Genomic DNA, 20,823 nt, shown 5'->3' on the forward strand with positions numbered 1-20,823 from the left:
AGTTTGGTAAGAACATGGCAACCTCCAAGAGGCTGGGGACCACCAAGTTGCCTAAGGAGGGATGAGCTGGCCCAGATCAGAAATGGAGCAGGTCAAAACTCTCATGCTGTTCCTGTGGTTGTTCTTTTACAAAACTGTGTGGAAAACAGTTTTCCATAATGACTGTAACGACTTGTATTTGCATCAGCAGAACATAAGGATTTCCTTTGCTCTCCAGCCTCACCAGCACTCATTATCTCAAGTAGTTGTGATAAGTCTTTCTAACTGGTAAGAGTTGATGTCTCATTGTGGTTTTGATTTGCATTTCCATGGTGATTAGTGATGTTAAGTTCTTTTCTTGTTGCAATTCAGTGATTCAGTAGTGTTTGACTCTATGACCCCCATGGACTGCAGCATGCCAGGCTTTCCTGTCCCAGAGCTTGCTCAAACTCATGTCCATTGAGTCGGTGATGTCATCCAACCATCCCATCCTCTGTCATCCCCTTCTCTTCCTGCCTTCAATCTTTCCCAGCACTAGGGTCTTTTCTAATGAGTCGGCTCTTAGCATCAGGTGGCCAAAGTATTGGAGCTTCAGCTTCAGCATCAGTCCTTCCAATGATATTCAGGACTGATTTCCTTTAGGATTGATTGGTTTGATTTCCTTGCCGTCCAAGGGACTCTCAAGAGTCGTATCCAACACCACAGTTTAAAAGCATCAATTCTTTGTTGCTCAGCCTTCTTTATGGTCCAACTCTCACATCTGTACATGACTACTGGAAAAACCATAGCTTTGACTATATGGACCTTTGTTGGCAAAGTAATGTCTCTGCTTCTTAATAAGCTGTCTAGATTTGTCGTAGCTTTTCTTCCAAGAAGCAAGCATCATTTAATTTCATGAGTGCAGTCACCATCTGTAGTGATTTTGGAACCCAAGAAAATGAAGTCTGTCACTGTTTCCACTGTACCTTTTCATGTACCTGTTGGCAATTTGGATGTGTTTGGGAAAATTCTATTCAGGTCTTTTGCCCACTTTAAAACTGCATTATTTGTGGGTATTTTTGCACTTGAATTGTATAATTTCTCTCTATATTTTGGATAGTTACCTTTATCAAATGTATAGACTGTATATTTTCTCCCATTCCATGTTTGCCTTTACATTTTGTTTTTTTTTTCCTTTGCTGTCAGAAGCTTTTTGCTGCTGCTGCTGCTAAGTCACTTCAGTCCTGTCTGACTCCATGCGACCCCATAGACAGAAGCCCACCAGGCTCCCCTGTCCCTGGGATTCTCCAGGCAAGAACACTGGAGTGGGTTGCCATTTCCTTCTCCAACGCATGAAAATGAAAAGTGAAAGTGAAGTCGCTCAGTCGAGTCCGACTCCTAGTGACACCATGGACTGCAGACTACTAGGCTCCTCCGTCCATGGGATTTTCCAGGCAAGAGTACTGGAGTGGGGTGCCGTTGCCTTAGTTTGATGTTAATCATTACATATTAAAGCTGTGTTTTAATTCTTAAGTTAGTCCTGGGAAAAACAGTTTTTTATTTTTTCCTTTCATAACTGTCTATTGGCTCTAGACCAATTAATAACTACAATTTAATGATTTTAACTTTATTAGCAGTCTGTATTTCTGCTGATCAGAATATTCTTGCAGAAGGTGGAGGAAGTCAGGTTTCAGTGGCTTATTTCCTTCCTCTCTTGGAGGTGATGAGTATGAGTGCCAGTGCCTTGACACAGCAGACCTTGAAGGGTGCTGCTGAGAGAGCTCTGGAGGGGAGTAAAAACAGCAAGGGAGGCTGAGAGTCTCCTTTCGGCAGAAGCCTTTCAGAGCCAACTGGAAATGAGTGTCTTAATTACATATGCTCTTTTCATGTTTTGTTTGTTTCCTACATGAGGAGGCAATTAATTTTCACAAAGCACAGCAACCATATTTTGGAGTGTCAAGTTTTAAAGTCATTTTGTTTGCATCTCAATGGCCATTTTCAAAATAGAGGCGAAGAGGGGTGGTTTGCACATTCCAAGAATAGCAGGGTACCCAGAACATCAGTAGGGATGCCACTTTATAGGGCAATCAGAAGGAGAAGCTGAAATCACAACCTCTCATTTATCCACTAGTAATAATGCCGAGTGAATTACAGGGTGCTTTTCTGGCAGGAGTGTTTGTTTCTATAGAACAGGACTAGGTTTAAAAATGCATGTTGGGTTAGCAACCCTATTTCCCCTTGACTGAGGGATGAACACTTCTTTTGTGCTCACTGGCTAATTGTGTGTATGTGTGTGTGTGTATGTATGTGCACACACACGTACTCACACATGTTGTCAGGACGGGGATGGGTGGGAGAGGGTGAAGCAGGAGCACTGTAGGAAATAGGTAGGGACACACATGTGCTCCCAGTCCCATGGCTTTTCTTTCTGTGTCTTTTCCTTGGTGGCAAATCTGAGCAGTAGGTGTTAGGAGAGAGAAATGGGCTTATGGTGGAAGAAAGATGAAAAAGACGGAGGACGACAAGGGGGTTGTCTACTCTTTGTCTTTATCACCAGGGGCCTAACACTTGACTCTGAATGCTAAATTTCAGTACTTAAAAAAAAAAATTCAACTTCATTTTAATTTCTGTCTTAGAGGACTTAGCTGAACGCTGAACGTTTGATCTAATCAAGATTACGCTCAGCACTGCTTTCAGTCTTTGCTGAGAGCTCTGTTGAGTTATTTATTAACTCAATGGCTTAAACAGAATTAAGAGGGCAGCCACAAATCTAAGAGAGTGAGTCTAGACCCAGGCAGGCACGGGGAAGAGAGTGGGCCTGTTTTATCTTGGGGCTAGAAGGCCCTGGTCAGTATGACAGTGACCTCTAGACTGAGGGATGTTTTTGATAAGTATGAGGATCACTGTCATCAGCGTAGAATGGACAAATAGTTCTTGAGTTTTAGCAACAGTATAAAAGCTATACCTCATTAGGAAGAACTTGGCACTTGGGGGCATGTGCTCCCTTTGGAACAGTGGAGGCCTCTGAAAAAGAGTGTTCGCCTCATTACTTGCCCCCATAGCAAAACATTACCTGCTTACACATGGCTGCATCTAAGGTCCAACCCCACTTTTCCTGAGATGTGTGACCCAGGAAGCCTGGGCCAGGTAGCCTTAGACATGAAACTGGTAAGAGGACGTCCAGTTATTGGCATGTGAGGAGATCTCTGATTTCTATCAAGATAGTAGTACTTAAGGTGATTTCTCTGAGTCTTATTTTCTTGATAATTCTTTTCTGAGCCTCTTACTTCTAACTAGAGCTGGTCATATCTGTGTACCATTCTCTTTCCTTTCCATTTCTGATAACGCTGTACTGTGCTGTGCTTAGTTGCTCAGTCATGTCCGACTCTGCATGACCCTATGGACTGTGGCCCACCAGGCTCCTCTGTCCATGGGATTCTCCAGGCAAGAATACTGGAGTGGGTTGCCATGACCTCCTCCAGAGGACCTTTCTGACCTAGGGATCAAACCTGTGTCTCTTACTTCTCCTGTATTGGTGGGTGGGTTCTTTACTGCTGGTGCAACCTTCTGATAATACCTTCCTTTAATTTCGATGCTCTTCACTGTGGTGAAGGGACAGATAGCAAATGCTCCCTTCTCTCAAAACAGTCTGTGGCTCTGTCACTCCCAGCATCTCTGTGAAGCTGCAGCTATCGTAGCTTGTCTAGGGTGAGATGTGATAACTGGATATGATAGCTTCTGAATCCCCCAGTCACATGCTCTGGCCCATGTAAGTATTTGGTTATAGCAGTTAAAATCTCAACATATGCTTGTGTCCTGTGTCCCCAGAAACAGGAGCTGAAGTCCTAGATGTTTATACATTAGTCTGTGGCACCAAACATGTTCGAGTGGAGGGATGTGCAAGTGTCTGTTCAGTTGTGTCCAACTCTTTGTGATCCCATGGACTATAGCTTGCCAGGTTCCTCCTTCCATGGAATTCTCCAGGCAAGAATACTGAAGTGGGTTGCCATTTCCTACACCAGGGAATCTTCCTAACCCAGAGATCAAATTCACATCTCGATCTGTGTCTCCTGCATTGACAGGCGGATTCTTTAGCACTGAGACACCTGGGAAGCCAGAGTGGAGGGATGCCCAGGGTTAAATCACAGCAAGTCTATCATGCTTTACTCTGAGCAAATCAACCCTTCTTCCAGCAAAGTAGGCTAGGTAGTTGTTTTCATTTTCAGAATGAAATGACAGATTTACAAACCAGTCCCTGAGCTTCCTAAATCCCCCCAACAAAGCTCTTGACCGGGTATAGGTAAGAAGACACTGGGTGAAGGATGGCAGAGGGCTGTTGTCTTCCGTGTTTAAGGACAGAGCCATGGGGAAGAATATGGGCTGACAGCCTGTGCTTCAAGACAGTCAGTCTTGAGGAAGGGATGCTTTCAAAAACAAATCACAAGAAGGCACTGTTTGCCAAACTCTTCACCATCTGCACAAAATCCCATAAATGCTGTAATCCTTATACATCCAGATGCTATGAGTCCTATTGCACATTGAAAAGCCAGCACAGGGGCTGAATGAAAATCTAATGGCAATCCGTGTGGTCAAGTTATTCCGTTAGCATTAAAGTCTGACACTCCTGGATCATGAAGGATCGTGATTGCGTTTTGGGAACTTATTGGAAGCAGGGAAAATAGGGGTAGGACGGCAGATTTTGCTTTACTTCTCCCCTTTCTCTTGTATGCTGCTCTCATGGTTGTCTAGTAAAGGTAGGGAAGCTGATTACAAAGAAAATCAGCAAATTTCAGGGAATTGATACACTCTTATGAAAAGAAAGGCAATATAAAATGTCCCCCAAATGTAAATGCAAAGTGCAGAATTTGTCTTTGGGCTGTCTTCAAGAAACGGACTTAAATCCAATTGCTATGGCTACATGGGACTCATCTGATCAGCAAGGCTTCTGTTCCACAGAGGCTAAAACTGTTTTGTTTTCAAAGGGGAAAACATATCTGTGTTTGCCCTCCTTTGCTTTGTAAAATTGAATTGCAGCGAACTCATGAATAATAGAAAGAACACTAAGGACTGTGAAATTAACAGTCATGAAACAGAATTTCTAAAAGGGGAAGCTTTATTGGAGGAAGACACACTTCAACCTCCTTCAGACAGGGTTTTGGAAACTGGGACGTCTTAGCACTGGAGGGTGAAATAAGTCCAATTTGGCTCCTGCTTTCAGGAAGGTGACAGTTTTCAAATCCTTTCAGTTCAGTTTAATTCAGTTGCTCAGTTGTGTCTGACTCCTTGCAACCCCATGGACTGCAGCATGCCAGGCCTCCATGTACGTCACCACCTCACGGAGTTTACTCAAACTCATGTCCATTGAGTCGGTGATGCCATCCAGCCATCTCATCCTCTGTTGTCCCCTTCTCCTCCTGCCCTCAATCTTTCCCAGCATCAGGGTCTTTTCAAATGAGTCAGCTCTTCGCATCAGGTAGTGAAAGTATTGGAGTTTCAGCTTCAACATCAGTCCTTCCAATGAACACCCAGGACTGATCTCCTTTAGGATGGACTGGTTGGGTCTCCTTGCAGTCCAAGGGACTCTCAAGAGTCTTCTCCAACACCACAGTGCAAAAGCATCAATTCTTTGGTGCTCAGCTTTCTTTATAGTCCGACTTTCACATCCATACATGACTACTGGAAAAACCATAGCCTTGACTAGATGGAACTTTGTTGGCAAAGTAATGTCTCTGCTTTTTAATACGCTATCTAGGTTGGTCATAACTTTTCTTCCAAGGACTGTCTTTTAATTTCACGGCTGCAGTCACCATCTGCAGTGATTTTGGAGCCCCTCAAAATAAAGTCTGCCACTGTTTCCCCATCGATTTGCCATGAAGTGATGAGACTGGATGCCTTGATCTTCGTTTTCTGAATGTTGAGCTTTAAGCCAACTTTTTCACTCTCCTCTTTCACTTTCATCAAGAGGATTTTTAGCTCCTCTTCACTTTCTGCCATAAGGGTGGTGTCATCTGCATATCTGAGGTTATTGATATTTCTCCCAGCAATCTTGACTCCAGCTGTGCTTCATCCAGCCCAGCATTTCTCATGATATACTCTGCATATAAGTTAAATAAGCAGGGGGACAATATACAGCCTGACATACACCTCTTCCTATTTGGAACCAGTCTGTTGTTCCATGTCCAGTTCTAACTGTTGCTTCCTGACCTGCATACAGATTTCTGAAGAGGCAGGTGAGGTCATCTGGTATCCCCATCTCTTTCAGAATTTTCCACAGTTGATTGTGATCCTCACAGTCAAAGGCTTTGGCATAGTCAATAAAGCAGAAATAGATGTTTTTCTGAAACTCTCTTGCTTTTTCCATGATCCAGCAGATGTTGGCAATTTGAGCTCTGGTTCCTCTACCTTTGCTAAAACCAGCCTGAACATCTGGGAAACATGGTTCATGTTTGCTGAAGGCTGGCTTGGAGAATTTTGAGCATTACTTTGCTAGCCTGTGAGATGAGTGCAATTGTGCAATAGTTTGAGCATTCTTTGGCATTGCCTTTCTTTGGGATTGGAATGAAAACTGACCTTTTCCAGTCCTGTGGCCACTACTGACTTTTCCAAATTTGCTGGCATATTGAGTGCAGCACTTCCACAGCATCATCTTTTAGGGTTTGAAATAGCTCAACTGGAATTCCATCACCTCTACTAGCTTTGTTCATAGTGATACTTCTTAAGGCCCACTTGATTTCATATTCCAGGATGTCTGGCTCTAGGTGAGTGATCACACCATCATGATTATCTGGATCTTGAAGATCCTTTTTGTACAGTTCTTCTGTGTATTCTTGCCACCTCCTCTTAATATCTTCTGCTTCTGTTAGGTCCATACCATTTCTGTCCTTTATTGTGCCCATCTTTGCATGAAATGTTCCCTTGCTATCTCTAATTTTCTTGAGGAGATCTCTAGTCTTCCCCATTCTATTGTTTTCCTCTATTTCTTTGCACTGATCACTGAAGAAGGCTTTCTTATCTCTCTTTGCTATTCTTTGGAACTCTGCATTCCAATGGGTATATGTTTCCTTTTCTCCTTTGCTTTTTGCTTCTCTTCTTTTCACAGCTATTTGTAAGGCCTCCTCAGACAGCCATTTTGCTTTTTTGCATTTCTTTTTCTTGGGAATGGTCTTGGTCCCTGTCTCCTGTACAATGTCATGTACCTCCATCCATAGTTCATCAGGCACTCTGTCTAGCAGATCTATCCCCTTAAATCTATTTCTCACTTCTACTGTATAATAGTTAGGGATTTGATTTATGTCATACCTGAATGGTCTAGTGATTTTTCCTACTTTTTCAATTTAAGTCTGAATTTGGCAATTAGGAATTCATGGTCTGAGCCACAGTCAGCTCCCAGTCTTGTTTTTGCTGACTATAGAGAGCTTCCCCAACTTTGGCTGCAAAGAATATAACCAATCTAATTTTGGTGTTGACCATCTGGTGATGTCTATGTGTAGAGTCTTCTCTTATGTTGTTGGAAGAGGGTGTTTGCTATGACCAGTACATTCTCTTGGCAGAACTCTATTAGCCTTTGCCCTGCTTCATTTTTTGGGTATTAATTCTAGAAAGTCTTGTAGGTCTTCATAGACCTGTTCTACTTCAGCTTCTTCAGCATTACTGGTTGGGACATAGACTTGGAGTACCGTGATATTGAATGGTTTGCCTTGGAAATGAACAGAGATCATTCTGTCATTCTTGAGATTGCATCCAAATATTGCATTTCGGACTCTTTTGTTGGCTATGATGGCTACTCACATTCTTCTAAGGGATTCTTGCCCACAGTAGTAGATATAATGGTCATCTAAGTTAAATTCACCCATTCTAGTCCATTTTAGTTCACTGATTCCTAAAACATCGACTTGCACTCTTGCCATCTCCTGTGTGATCACTTCCAATTTGCCTTGATTCATGACCTAACATTCCAGGTTCCTATGCAATATTGCTCTTTACAGCTCTAGACCTTGCTTCAATCACCAGTCACATCCACAACTCCATGTTGTTTTTGCTTTGGCTCCATCTCTTCATTCTTTCTGGAGTTATTTCTCCAATGATCTCCAGTAGCATCCTGTAAAATCCTTTAGGTTAGGTAGATATTTCTTAATTTACAAAGATCCTGTGTAACACAATGAAGCTATGAGCCATGCCCTGTAGGGCCACCCAAGACGGTCGTGTCCTGGTGGAGAGTTCTGACAAAACGTAGTCCATTGAAGAAGGGAATGGCAAACCACTCCAGTATTCTTGCCTTGAGAACCCGTTAGACAGTATGAAAAGGCAAATATGACACTGAAAGATGAGCCCCCAGTTTGGAAGGTGTCCATAATGCTACTGGGAAAGAGCAGAGGGGCAGTTACTGGTAGGTCCAGAAAGAATGAAGTAGCTGGGCCAAAGTGGAAGCAAGGGTCAGTTGTAAATGAGGCTCAGTTCTGGTGGTGAAAGTAAAGTCTGATGCTGTAAAGAACAATATGCATAGGAATCTGGACTGTTAGGTCCATGAATCAAGATAAACTCGACGTGGTCAAGCAGGAGACGACAAGAGTGAATATCAACATTTTACAAATCAGTGAACTAAAATTTCGGTATTGACTATCCAGTGATGCCCATGTGTAGAGTTTTCTCTTGTGTTGTTAGAAGAGGGTGTTTGCTATGACCAGTGCATTCTCTTGGCAAAACTCTGTTAGCCTTTGCCCTGCTTCGTTTTGTACTCCAAGGCCAAATTAGACTGTTACTCCAGGTATCTCTTGACTTCCTACCTTTGCTTTCCAGTCCCTATTATGAAAAGGATGTCTTTTTTGGGTGTTAATTCTAGAGGGTCTTGTAGGTCTTCAAAGACCATTCAACTTCAGCTTCTTCAGAATTACTGGTCAGGGCACAGACTTGGATTACTGTGATATTGAATGGTTTGCCTTGGAAACGAACAGACATCATTCTGTTGTTTTTGAGATTGCATCCAAGTACTGCATTTTGGTCTCTTTTGTTGACCATGATGGCCACTCCATTTGTTCTAAGGGATTCTTGCCCACAGTAGTAGATATAATGGTCATCTGAGTTAAATTCACCCATTCCAGTCCATTTTCAGTTCAGTTCAATCACTCAGTCATGTCTGACTCCTTGCGACCCCATGAATTGCAGCACACCAGGCCTCCCTGTCCATCACCAACTCCCGGAGTTCACCCAAACTCATGTCCATCAAGTCAGTGATGCCATCTAGCCATTTCATCCTCTGTTGTCCCCTTCTCCTCCTGCCCCCAACCCCTCCCAGCATCAGAGTCTTTCCCAATGAGTCAACTCTTTGCATCAGGTGGCTAAAGTTTCAGCTTCAGCATCAATCCTTCCAAAGAACACCTAGGACTGATTCCTTTAGAATGGACTGGTTGGATCTCCTTTCAGTCCAAGGGACTCTCCGGAGTCTTCTCCAACACCACAGTCCAAAACCATAAATTCTTCAGCACTCAGCTATCTTCACAGTCTAGCTCTCACATCCATACATGACCACTGGAAAAACCATACCCTTGACTAGACGGACCTTTGTTGGCAAAGTAATGTCTCTGTTTCTGTTTTTGAATATGCCATCTAGGTTGGGCATAACTTTCCTTCCAAGGAGTAAGCGTCTTTTAATTTCATGGCTGCAATCACCATCTACAGTGATTTTGGAGCCCCCCAAAATAAAGTCTGACACTGTTTCCACTGTTTCCCCATCTATTTCCCATGAAGTGATGGGACCAGATGCCATGATCTTCGTTTTCTGAATGTTGAGCTTTAAGCCAACTTTTTCACTCTCCTCTTTCACTTTCATCAAGAGGCTTTTTGCGGAAAACAACAGAATGGGAAAGACTAGAGATCTCTTCAAGACAATTAGAGATACCAAGGGAACATTTCATGCAAAGATGGGCTCAGTAAAGGACAGAAATGGTATAGACCTAACAGAAGCAGAAGATATTAAGAAGAGGTGGCAAGAATACACAGAAGAACTATACAAAAAAGATCTTCATGACCAAGATAATCACGATGGTGTGATCACTCACCTAGAGCCAGACATCCTGGAATGTGAAGTCAAGTGGGGCTGAGGAAGCATCACTATGAACAAAGCTAGTGGAGGTGATGGAATTCCAGTGGAGCTATTTCAAATCCTGAAAGATGATGCTGTGGAAGTGCTGCACTCAATATGCCAGGAAATTTGGAAAAGTCAGCAGTGGCCACAGGACTGGAAAAGGTCAGTTTTCAATCCAATCCCAAAGAAGGGCAATGCCAAAGAATGCTCAAACTATTGCACAATTGCACTCATCTCACAGGCTAGCAAAGTAATGCTCAAAATTCTCCAAGCCAGGCTTCAGCAATACGTGAACCGTGAACTTCCAGATGTTTAAGCTGGTTTTAGGAAAGGCAGAGGAATCGGAGATCAAATTACCAGCATTTGCTCGGCATGGAAAAAGCAAGAGAGTTCCAGAAAAACATCTGCTTCTGCTTTATTGACGATGCCAAAGCCTTTGACTGTGTAAGGAGTACGTCAAGGCTGTATATTGTCACCCTGCTTATTTAACTTATATGCAGATTATATCATTAGAAATGCTGGGCTGGAAGAAGCACAAGCTGGAATCGAGATTGCCGGGAGAAATATCAATAACCTCAGACATGCAGATGACACCAGTCCATTTTAGGTCACTGATTGCTAAAATGTTGATGTTCACTCTTGCCATCTCCTGTTTGACCACTTCCAATTTGCCTTGATTCATAGACCTAACATTCCAGGTTCCTATACAATATTGCTCTTTACAGCTCCAGACCTTGCTTCTATCATCAATCACATTCACAACTGGGTGTTGCTTTTGCTTTGGTTCTTTTATTTTTATTTTTTTCTTTTTACATGCGTTCCCAAACATGAACCCCCTTCTCACCTCCCTCCCCACAACATCCCTCTGGGTCATCCCCGTGCACCAGCCCCAAGCACTTTGGTTCTTTCTCTTCATTCTTTCTGGAGTTATTTCTCCACTGTTCTCCAGTAGTTTAGTGGGCACCTACTGACCTGGGGAGTTCATCTTTCAGTGTCCTATATTTTTGCCTTTTCATACTGTTCATGGGGTTCTCAAGGCAAGAACCCTGAAGTGGTTTACCATTCCTTCTCCAGTGGACCACATTTTGTCAGATGGCCATTAATGTCTACTACTGTGGTCAATAATCCCTTAGAAGAAATGGAGTAGCCCTTATGGTCAACAAAAGAGTCAAAAATGCAGTACTTGGGTGCAATCTCAAAAATGACAGAATTATCTCTGTTCGTTTCTAAGGCAAACCATTCAGTATCACAGTAATCCTAGTCTATGCTCCAACCACTAAAGATGAAGAAGCTGAAGTCAAATGTTTCTGTGGAGATCTACAAGACCTTCTAGAACTAACACCAAAATAAGATGTTCTTTTCATCATAGGAGACTAGAATGCAGAAGTTGGAAGTCAAGAGATATCTAGAGTAACAGTCAAGTTTGGCCTTGGAGTACAAAATGAAGCAGGGCAAAGGCTAACAGAGTTTTGTTAACAGAGCATGCTGGTCATAGCAAACACACTTTCCCAATGAAACAAGAGATAGTTCCAGATGGTCAATACCAAAATCAGATTGTTTATATTGATTGTATTTTTTGCAGCTGAAGATAGAGAAGCTCTATAGAGTCAGCAAAAACAAGACTGGAAGCTGACTGTGGCTCAGATCATGAGCTCCTTATTATGAAATTCAGGCTTAAATTGAAGAAAGTAGGGAAAACCACTCAGCCATTCAGGTATGACCTATCAAATTCTTTATGATTATGAAATGGAGGTGATGAATGATTCAAGGTATTCGATCTGGAAGACAGTGCCTGAAGAACAGCTGTGAGTGGAGGCTCATAACATTGTACAGGAGGCAGTCACAAAACCATCCCAAATAAAATGAAATGCATGAAGGCAAAGTGGTTGTCTTAGGACAACCATTATTTATAAATAACTGAGGAAAGAAGAGAAGCAAAAGACAAAGGAGAAAGGGAAAGATATACCCAAATGAATGCTGAATTCTAGAGAATAGCAAGGAGAGATAAGAAGGCCTTCTTAAGCAATCAATGCAAAGAAATAGAGGACAACAATAGAATGGGAAATACTAGAGATTTCTTCGGGAAAATTGGAGACATCAAGGGAATATTTCATGCAAGAATGGGCACGATAAAGGACAGAAATGGTAAGAACTTAACAGAAGCAGAAGAGACTAAGAAGAGGTGGCAAGAATACACAGAAGAACTGTACAAAAAAGGTCTTAATGACCTGGATAACTACCAGAGTATGTTCACTCACCTGGAGTGTAAAGTCAAGTGCCTTAGGAAGCATCATTATGAACAAAGCTAGTGGAGGTGATGGAATTCCAGTTGAGCTTTTTCAAATCCTGAAAGATGATGCTGTGAAACTGCTACACTCAGTACGTTAGCAAATTTGGAAAACTCAGCAGTGGTCACAGGGCTGGAAAAGTCCAGTTTTCATTCCAATCCCAAAGGACAATGCCAATGATTGTTCAAACTATCATACAATTGTGCTCATTTCACCTGCTACAAGGTTGTGCTCAAAATCCTTCAAGCTAGGCTTCAGCGGTATGTGAACCAAGAACTTCTAGATGTGTAAGCTGGGTTTAGAAATGGTGGAGGAGCCAGAGATCAAATTGCCAACACTTGTTGGATCATAGAGAAAGCAAGGGAATTCAAGAAAAACATCCACTTCTGCTTCATTGAGTACGCTGAAGCCTTTGACTGTGTGGATCACAACAAACTGTGGAAAATTCTTCGAGAGATTGGAATACCAGGCCACCTTACCTGTGTTCTGAGAAACCTGTCTTCAGGTCAAGAAGCAACAGTTAGAACTGGACAAGGAACAACTGACTAGTTCCAAATTGGGAAAGGAGTATGTGAAGGCTTTATATTATCACTCTTCTTTTTTAATTCCTATACAGAGTATATCATATGAAATGCTGGGCTGAATGAATCACAAGCTGGAATCAAGATTTCTGGGAGAAATATCAACAACCTCAGATATGCAGATGATATCACTCTAATGGCAGAAGGTAGAGAGGAACTAAAAAGCCTCTTGATGAGGGTGAAGGAGAAGAGTGTAAAAGCTGGCTTGAAAGTTAATGTTCCAAAAACTAAGATCGTGGCATCTGGTCCCATCACTTCATGGCAAATAGATGGGGGAAAAGTGAAACCAATGACAGATTTTTTTTTTTTTCTTGGACTAGCAAATGACTGCACCGTGACTACAGCCATGAAATTAAAAGACACTTGCTCCTTGAAGAAAAGCTATGACAAACCATGACTGTATTAAAAAGCAGAGATATCATTTTGTTTCCAATGTCCAGATAGTCAAAGATGTGGTTTTTCACTAGTCATATATGGATGTTAGAGTTGGACCATAAAGAAGGCCAAATGCCAAAGAATTTATGTTTTTGAATTATGGTGCTAAAGAAGACTCTTGAGAGTCCCTTGGACTGCAAGGAGATCAAACCGGTCAATCCTAAAGAAAATCAACCCTGAATATTCCTTGAAAGGACTGATACTGAAGCTGAAGCTCCAGTGTTTTGGCCACTTGATGCTAAGTGCTAACTCATTGAAAAAGACCCTGATGCTGGCAAAGATTGAAAGCATAAGGAGAAGAGGGCAATAGAGGATGAGATGGTTAGACAGCATCAAGGACTCAATGAAACTCAGTGAACTCAAACTCTGGGAGATAGTGAAGGACAAAGGAGCCTGGCGTGCTGCAGTCCATGGGGTCATAAAGTGATGGACACAACTTATTGAGTGAACAACAACAAGGGTGGCAACTGTGGTGGTTTATGGCTCCAATAAGGACCATAAGTTCAACTGTGACCTTTGTTGATGGGAACCACCATCTTACTCTTTAATAATGAAGATAGCTAATTTTTATTGAGCATTAAGTACATGCCAGGCACTGTGCATTACAGTTTCTCACATAATCTCATTGTAATGAGTAATACCTAATACTGCAGAGAAGCCAATGGCAACCCACTCCAGTACTCTTGCCTGGAAAATCCCATGGACAGAGGAGCCTGGTGGGCTGCAGTCCATGGGGTCGCTAAGAGTTGGACATGACTGAGTGTCTTCACTTCACGCATTGGAGAAGGAAATGGCAACCCACTCCAGTGTTCTTTCCTGGAGAATCCCAGGGACTGGGGGTCCTCATGGGCTGCCATCTATGGGGTCGCACAGAGTCGGACACGACTGAAGCGACTTAGCAGCAGCAGCAGCAGCAGGTATTACCTTATCTAGTAAGGTAGGTACAATTTTCTCCATTGTCCAGAAGCAGAAATGGAGGTGCAGAAGGGTTAAGTCATACAGCTATTAAGACATGGAGCTGGCCTTCAACCCGAGCCTGAATGACTCTGGAGCCTGCCCTTTAACTACCACAGCACCCCTCTGTCTTCATGTGTCCTCCTAGCCCTTTATCTGCAAAGCCCTTGTACAACTTATTGTGATATTCTAGTGATCCTTCTTCCTTCCCCTTTCTGCTCCCCACAAGCAACACCCTGCCTTGTGTATTTCTCATGTTCCAGATTTTCTCCAGGTTGTCTTGGGGACATGTAGAATAAGCTGGGGGAAGTGGGAGTATCCTGCAAGAAGTGCTTTATTGAGGAGAATAGTGCTGTAGAACTGTTTCTACCCCAGGGTCACTACAGAATACTTTAAAGTATTAAAAATTTAGTAAAGCACTGAATGAATAATCTGAGTTTTGGACTCAGACAGATCTGCATTTCATTCATTCATTCATTTGGGGATTGTTTACTAAACCTCTGCTATGTGCTAAGTGCTGTGTTTAATGCTAGATTTGAAATCTAGAGTCACTTCTAACTATGAACTTTGGGAAATTTATTCAACCTCTTTAATAATAATAATAATAGTTACCTCTGGGCTGTTCTAAGATTAGAAGCTGGCACATAGTAAGAGCTCAGTAAATACTATTAATAAAAAAATGAAAAAGTACTGTTTTGGGGCCAATGCCCACTTATATTACTCTCCCTTTAGGGCTCTGCTTGCCAAGGTTTCAGCTCGCTAGTGTGCATCCCAAGGCCTGGGAAGTTAATGTGCTAAACTAAGCTGTTAGCCTTTGCAAAGGCCTTTTAGCAAGATAATTACTTAGCCCAAAGGAATACCTAATTCTGGGCACAATGGCAGACTCAAATGGAGGTCATCTCAGCCAGGAACTTGTATATCAAACCATCAAATATCTGCCTGCATTTTTGCTTTAGTAACTGTCTTCTGACAGATAAGAAATGTTCCTCTCGTATGATCAAATGAATCGATAGTTGCTTACAAGTACGGATACATTTATTTTAAATAATGAGAGTATTTCTATTTGTCCTTCTAGGCGTTGTATCTCACCTCTATTTAATGCATAATACACTGACGTTAGCATTTGAGGTTTTTCAGATGCCCTCAATAACACTACTTGGCTAATCTAATGTGATTCAGCTAATAGGTTTTCTATCAGTGTTTATGGACCATCTCATCCATCTACCTTTCTGCCTAAAAGAAGTGTGTGTATATAGTAGGTCTGAGCTATTTTCTTTCCCAAAACAGTTAATTCTGTTTGATAATCAATATGTAGAATTTGTATGTCCATAGTATATTTTCTGAGACAGACGAGAAGCTAAATTCTTTCCTTCCAATGAGTTCATAAAAGAATGAGTTGTGAAACAATCCTGTTTTTAGAATAAGGCTTTTAAAATTATTTTAAAATAAAGCCTAAGGGTTAGTAGTAATAACTGCTTAAAGATGATTTCAGTTAGCAGGAAGTAAGAGTATTCCCCCTCTCTGGTTCAGTAGCCTCCATGGACTTTCATCTCAAGTTTCAGCCAGACAGAGCCAGATTTTGGCTGCAAAGCCCAGTCCTATCTGGCCTCATGTTTTCTCTGACTCCGTTTCCTCCTAGGCTCTCCTTGCCAACTTGGGTCCAGCCACATTAGCTTTTCCATGATTGTTATGCTCAGTCATGTTGAAGACGCTTCCTGCACAAGGTCACCTCTGCTTGGAGGTAAGTTTACCAGTGATGCTGTTTCTTATTTCTTGCTCTTTCTGTCCTTTACTGGCATTCCTTAACTCCTTTCCTGACTTTATTTTAATTCTTAGCCCTTATACCTTTCTCACATACTACATTTTTATTTAAAAATTAAAAAAAATTATTTATTTGTGGCTGTGCTCTTTGGAGGGAATGATGCTGAAGCTGAAACTCTAGTACTTTGGCCACCTCATGCGAAGAGTTGACTCATTGGAAAAGACTCTGGTGCTGGGAGGGATTAGGGGCAGGAGGAGAAGGGGACAACAGAGGATGAGATGGCTGGATGGCATCACCGACTCGATGGATGTGAGTCTGAATGAATTCCGGGAGTTGGTGATGGACAGGGAGGCCTGGCATGCTGCAATTCATGGGGTTGCAAAGAGTTGGACACAACTGAGCGACTGAACTGAACTGAACTGTGCTGGGTCTTGGAAAAGGCAATGGCACCCCACTCCAGTACTCTTGCCTAGAAAATCCCCTGGGCAGAGGAGCCTGGTAGGCTGCCGTCCATGGGGTCGCCAGGAGTTGGACACGACTGAGCGACTCCCCTTTCATTTTCACTTTCATGCATTGGAGAGGAAAATGGCAACCCACTCCAGTATTCTTGCCTGGAGAATCCCAGGGATGGGGGAGCCTGGTGGGCTGCCGTCTATGGGGTTGCACAAAGTCGGCCATGACTGAAGTGACTTAGTAGCAGCAGCAGCAGTGCTGGGTCTTTGTTGCTGTTCATGCTTTTCTCTATTTGCAGTGAGCGGGGCCTACTCTCTATTGCAGTGTGTGGACTTTTCGCTGTGATGGCTTCTCTTGTTGCAGAGCACAGACTTTAGGGGGAAGAGCTTTAGTAGTTACAGTGTTTGGGCTCAGTAGTTGTGGTTCACAGGCTCTAGGCCATAGGTTCAATAGTTGTGGCGCATGGGCCTAGTTGCTCCACAGCATGTGGCATCCTCCTGGACTGGGGATCAAAACCGCATCTCTTACATTGGCAGGCAGACTCTTTACCACCGAGCCACCAGGGAAGCCCACTACTTACTTTTAAAAAATTGTTTATTATGTCTCCCTCCAGCACAATGTAAGCTCCTTGAGCAAGACTTCTTCTCTCTTCTTTATTGTTGAATCCCCAGGGGTTGGAAAGGTGTTTGGCATGTAATAATCACTCAGAAAAAACATGTTGAATTCAAGTATGATTGTGTTACTGAGTCCAAGCTTGTCTACTTATAGATATAGACGTCACATTGCTGACAAAAGTCTTTATAGTCAAAGCTATGGTTTTTCCAGTAGTCATGTATGGATGTGAGAGTTGGACCATAAAGAAGGCTGAGTACTGAAGATGCTTTCCAAGTGTAGTGCTGGTGAAGACTCTTGAGAGTCCCCTGGACAGCAAGGAGATCAAATCAGTCAATCCTAAAGGAAATCAGCCCGGAATATTCATTGGAAGGACTAATGCTGAAGCTCCAATAGTTTGGCCACTGATGTGAAGAGCTGACTTACTGGAAAAGACCCTGATGCTGGGGAAGATTGAGGGCAGGAGAAGGGGGTGACAGAGGATGAAATGCTTGGATGGCATCACCGACTCAATGGACATGAGTTTGATCAAACTCTGGGAGATAGTGAAAGACAGGGAAGCCTGGTTTGCCGCAGTTCATAGTCTCATAAAGAGTTGGAGATGACTTAGGGACTGAACAGCAATAGCTATAAACATCATCCTTTTAGTAATTATAGTAACAAAAGCAATGGAAAGCAAAGGTTAAAGTAAAAGAAATAGATCCAACATGGAGTCAGATTTTGTTCTTCCCTGTTAAAATTGTGGATGAATTATTTAGTTTGTTAAATTTCACTCTTGGTGTTTAGATAGAATAATAACAATATGTTACTGTTGTATAGAAACTTTGAGGTCCTCAAACACTTTTCAATCTTGGTTATTGAAAAGCCTGGATTAAAAAATATCCAGAAAGAAGCAAAAGTCTATCTGGGATTCCAAATATCTCAAAATATGGGGTTGTTGTAAAACCCAATGGAAGTAGAAATCTACATGCTAAAAGAAATCTACATATAAATGAAAAGCATATTAAAGACTCAGATCACAGGACTGAAGGGAGTCCAGGAAGAGAAAGCAACTGGCTTGCATCTAGGTTGCCATCTTAAGTCACTTTTTGACCTATAGCAGTTTTCTAACCTCTGGAACTATAAAAATTTTTAAGGGAGAGATGACTTTTCCCTCTTTCTTTACTTGATTATCTTTTATTGTTTCAGCCATTTACTGTGAGATCTTTAAGCTGTGGCATGTTATTAGCAATGAGCTAAGGAAGGCACCTTGACTCCTTTGAAACTTCCATTATTGTTAAAACTAATGCAGTGAAGTTGAGCCCTCTTCTGGGGCTTTCTGATAGCCATTGCTTGCTGCTGGTAAATATTCATAAATCTGCTATCATGGAAATGAAATAGAATGCTTCAAAATTACTTTGGGGGCATAAGAAGGCCCTGAAGAGTGAACAAGGAGGCGCATTTCATTTTCAGATTTGTAATGAAGAAAGTATGTTTTTTGTCAGTGGATGATGCGCCCTGTCCTGGAGAAGTCCTGAGCAGATTGTGTTCAAGGCAACAGTTGCATAGCGTGTGGTGGCAGCGGTTCTATTCGCACCTGAGTTGAGTACCTCTGAGGTGGCTGGTGGCAATTTCTTAGGAGTTCTTATCAGTAAAAAGAAACTCTTGGAATACACTTTCTTAAAACCCCCTGATGCCTTCTCATGCTCATTAGAGGATTTTCTTTAGGACAGTACACATTTTCTGAGTGCCTCCAGTGGGAGAGGGGGCTTATATCCTAGAAATACCAGCCCCATCTGTAAAGAGTTGATAAGCTCATCAGCTTCTGATGGTGGCCATACCATTAGGGCACCTTTAACTTTAGTGTTGAATCCTCTCTTCCTCTGCCCCTTTCATTCCCTACCTGTGGGCAAATCTAGGCTCTGGGGTCAAGGGCAGAATGAGTCAAAATTTTTGATGAATTGATGGATGTGATATATTTAATCAGAGACTGTTTCCAGAGACACAATCTTCTTTGGAATCACTTAAAGGAGATCTATAATCTAGAAAATTAAAGTCATCAGCAATATTTGCAGTTGTGGAACGTCAAGGTCAGGAGAAAAAAATAAAAACCTGAGAGGGCACTCTTGTCACTGATTTCAAAGGAGCTAATTCTTAGGGTTATTAGCTGCCTCAATTTACAACGCTACATACCCTTGAAAACCAAATGCTCATTATAAAAAATTAAAGAAGCGTGGAGATGAGATTTGAATTATATTTTAGATAATAGATTTTGGAACATGCTTCATATTGTTAAGATTGACCTGACCTTACAACTAATAAATGTGTCCAGTAGGCGCGCAGAATCCCAGTTTATAATACCATATTTCCACAAGAATGAGAAAAGCAAGGAAAAACTCCTTTGTTTCTACTTCCATCATGGTACCCAGAAGTAGACAAAATTATTAGATGGGTCAAGCCTGGCTTTGGAATCTGCAGCCTTGGACTCTCTGGGTCTGAATGATCTTAACCACCTATTTTATCTTAATCATTCTTCAGGAAGGAAACAGAAGCATCCTCAGTTTAAAAAAATAGACAGTAGCTTAGTGGGTTTGCATGAATCCAGAGAAAAGTGTTCTACACGGTGGATTTTCAGTCTCTGCTATCTATACAGGAGGGACTGTAAGGCAGATGGTTATATATTGAGTCAACAGCAAAGCTGGCTCATCGCGATGACTCTAACTGGTCTCCTTAACCCTGTTTTCTTATTCCAAGCCAATCTACACATAAGTACTAGAAAATAAAAAGCTTCATTAAATCTGGTTTTTGTCACAAGTCTTAAATCAAGAGTGACTGCCTATCATACTGTCACCATCACAGACACATCTGTCTGGCTTCCATGATCTTTTACTGACCATTGAATTCTCCTTCCCTCTGTTAATAAAATCCTGGTTCTTTCATTTTTAACCCTAACAAACACATTTCTCAGGATCCTCTGGAGTTTTCTTCTTCAACTGAACAAATGGTTGTCATGTCTCAGACTTGTAAAAAAATGACTTCTGGGCCTCAGCCCTTGACATTTCCCCTTCAAAGTGTTTTTTTGTCCCCTCTTCTACCACATATCTTGTCTAAAAGCCTACTTCCCAGCCTAGCATATTCTGATCACATCTCTGGAGCAAGAGACTGACCAACTATTCATAATAATTTTTTAAAGGTATCTCTGAGCAGAATAAATTCCTTTGCTTTGTCTAAATCAAAGCCCTTACTTTATGGTTTAAGTCCATGTGCTTTCATTTTTTTCTTTTGTTTTTTTAGGATATGATAAAAACTAGTTACCTTCTTTCATTGAAGAATTCTTCATAAATTTAAGCTTGTTAAATTGCCTTTTATCCTATTCTTCCAGCTAAGTACTCTCAGTTTTTTTCACCCCTCTCTTATGGGCATGTTTTTCAAAGTTCTGATTGTTATCTGCAGCTTTCTTTTTATATCACATCTACACAGAAATGTCATATTTCATTGATTCTAAGAGGTACTTTTAGTCCTTATGTTTTAACAGGTCAGATTTCAACATTTAGCAGGATGCATCTTAACAGTTGATGACATTTTATAATTATAAATGACAGTAGTTTTTTTCTTAGTGATTTTAAAAATTAAGGTATTTCTTGAATGATTAAAAAAGGCAGGAGGGACTAGTCTGGAAAAAAGGAGAATGAAGAGAAATGACAATCAAATGTATTGTGT

This window comes from Capricornis sumatraensis, chromosome 7 (assembly GCF_032405125.1).
Source record: "Capricornis sumatraensis isolate serow.1 chromosome 7, serow.2, whole genome shotgun sequence".
Lineage (NCBI taxonomy): Eukaryota > Metazoa > Chordata > Mammalia > Artiodactyla > Bovidae > Capricornis > Capricornis sumatraensis.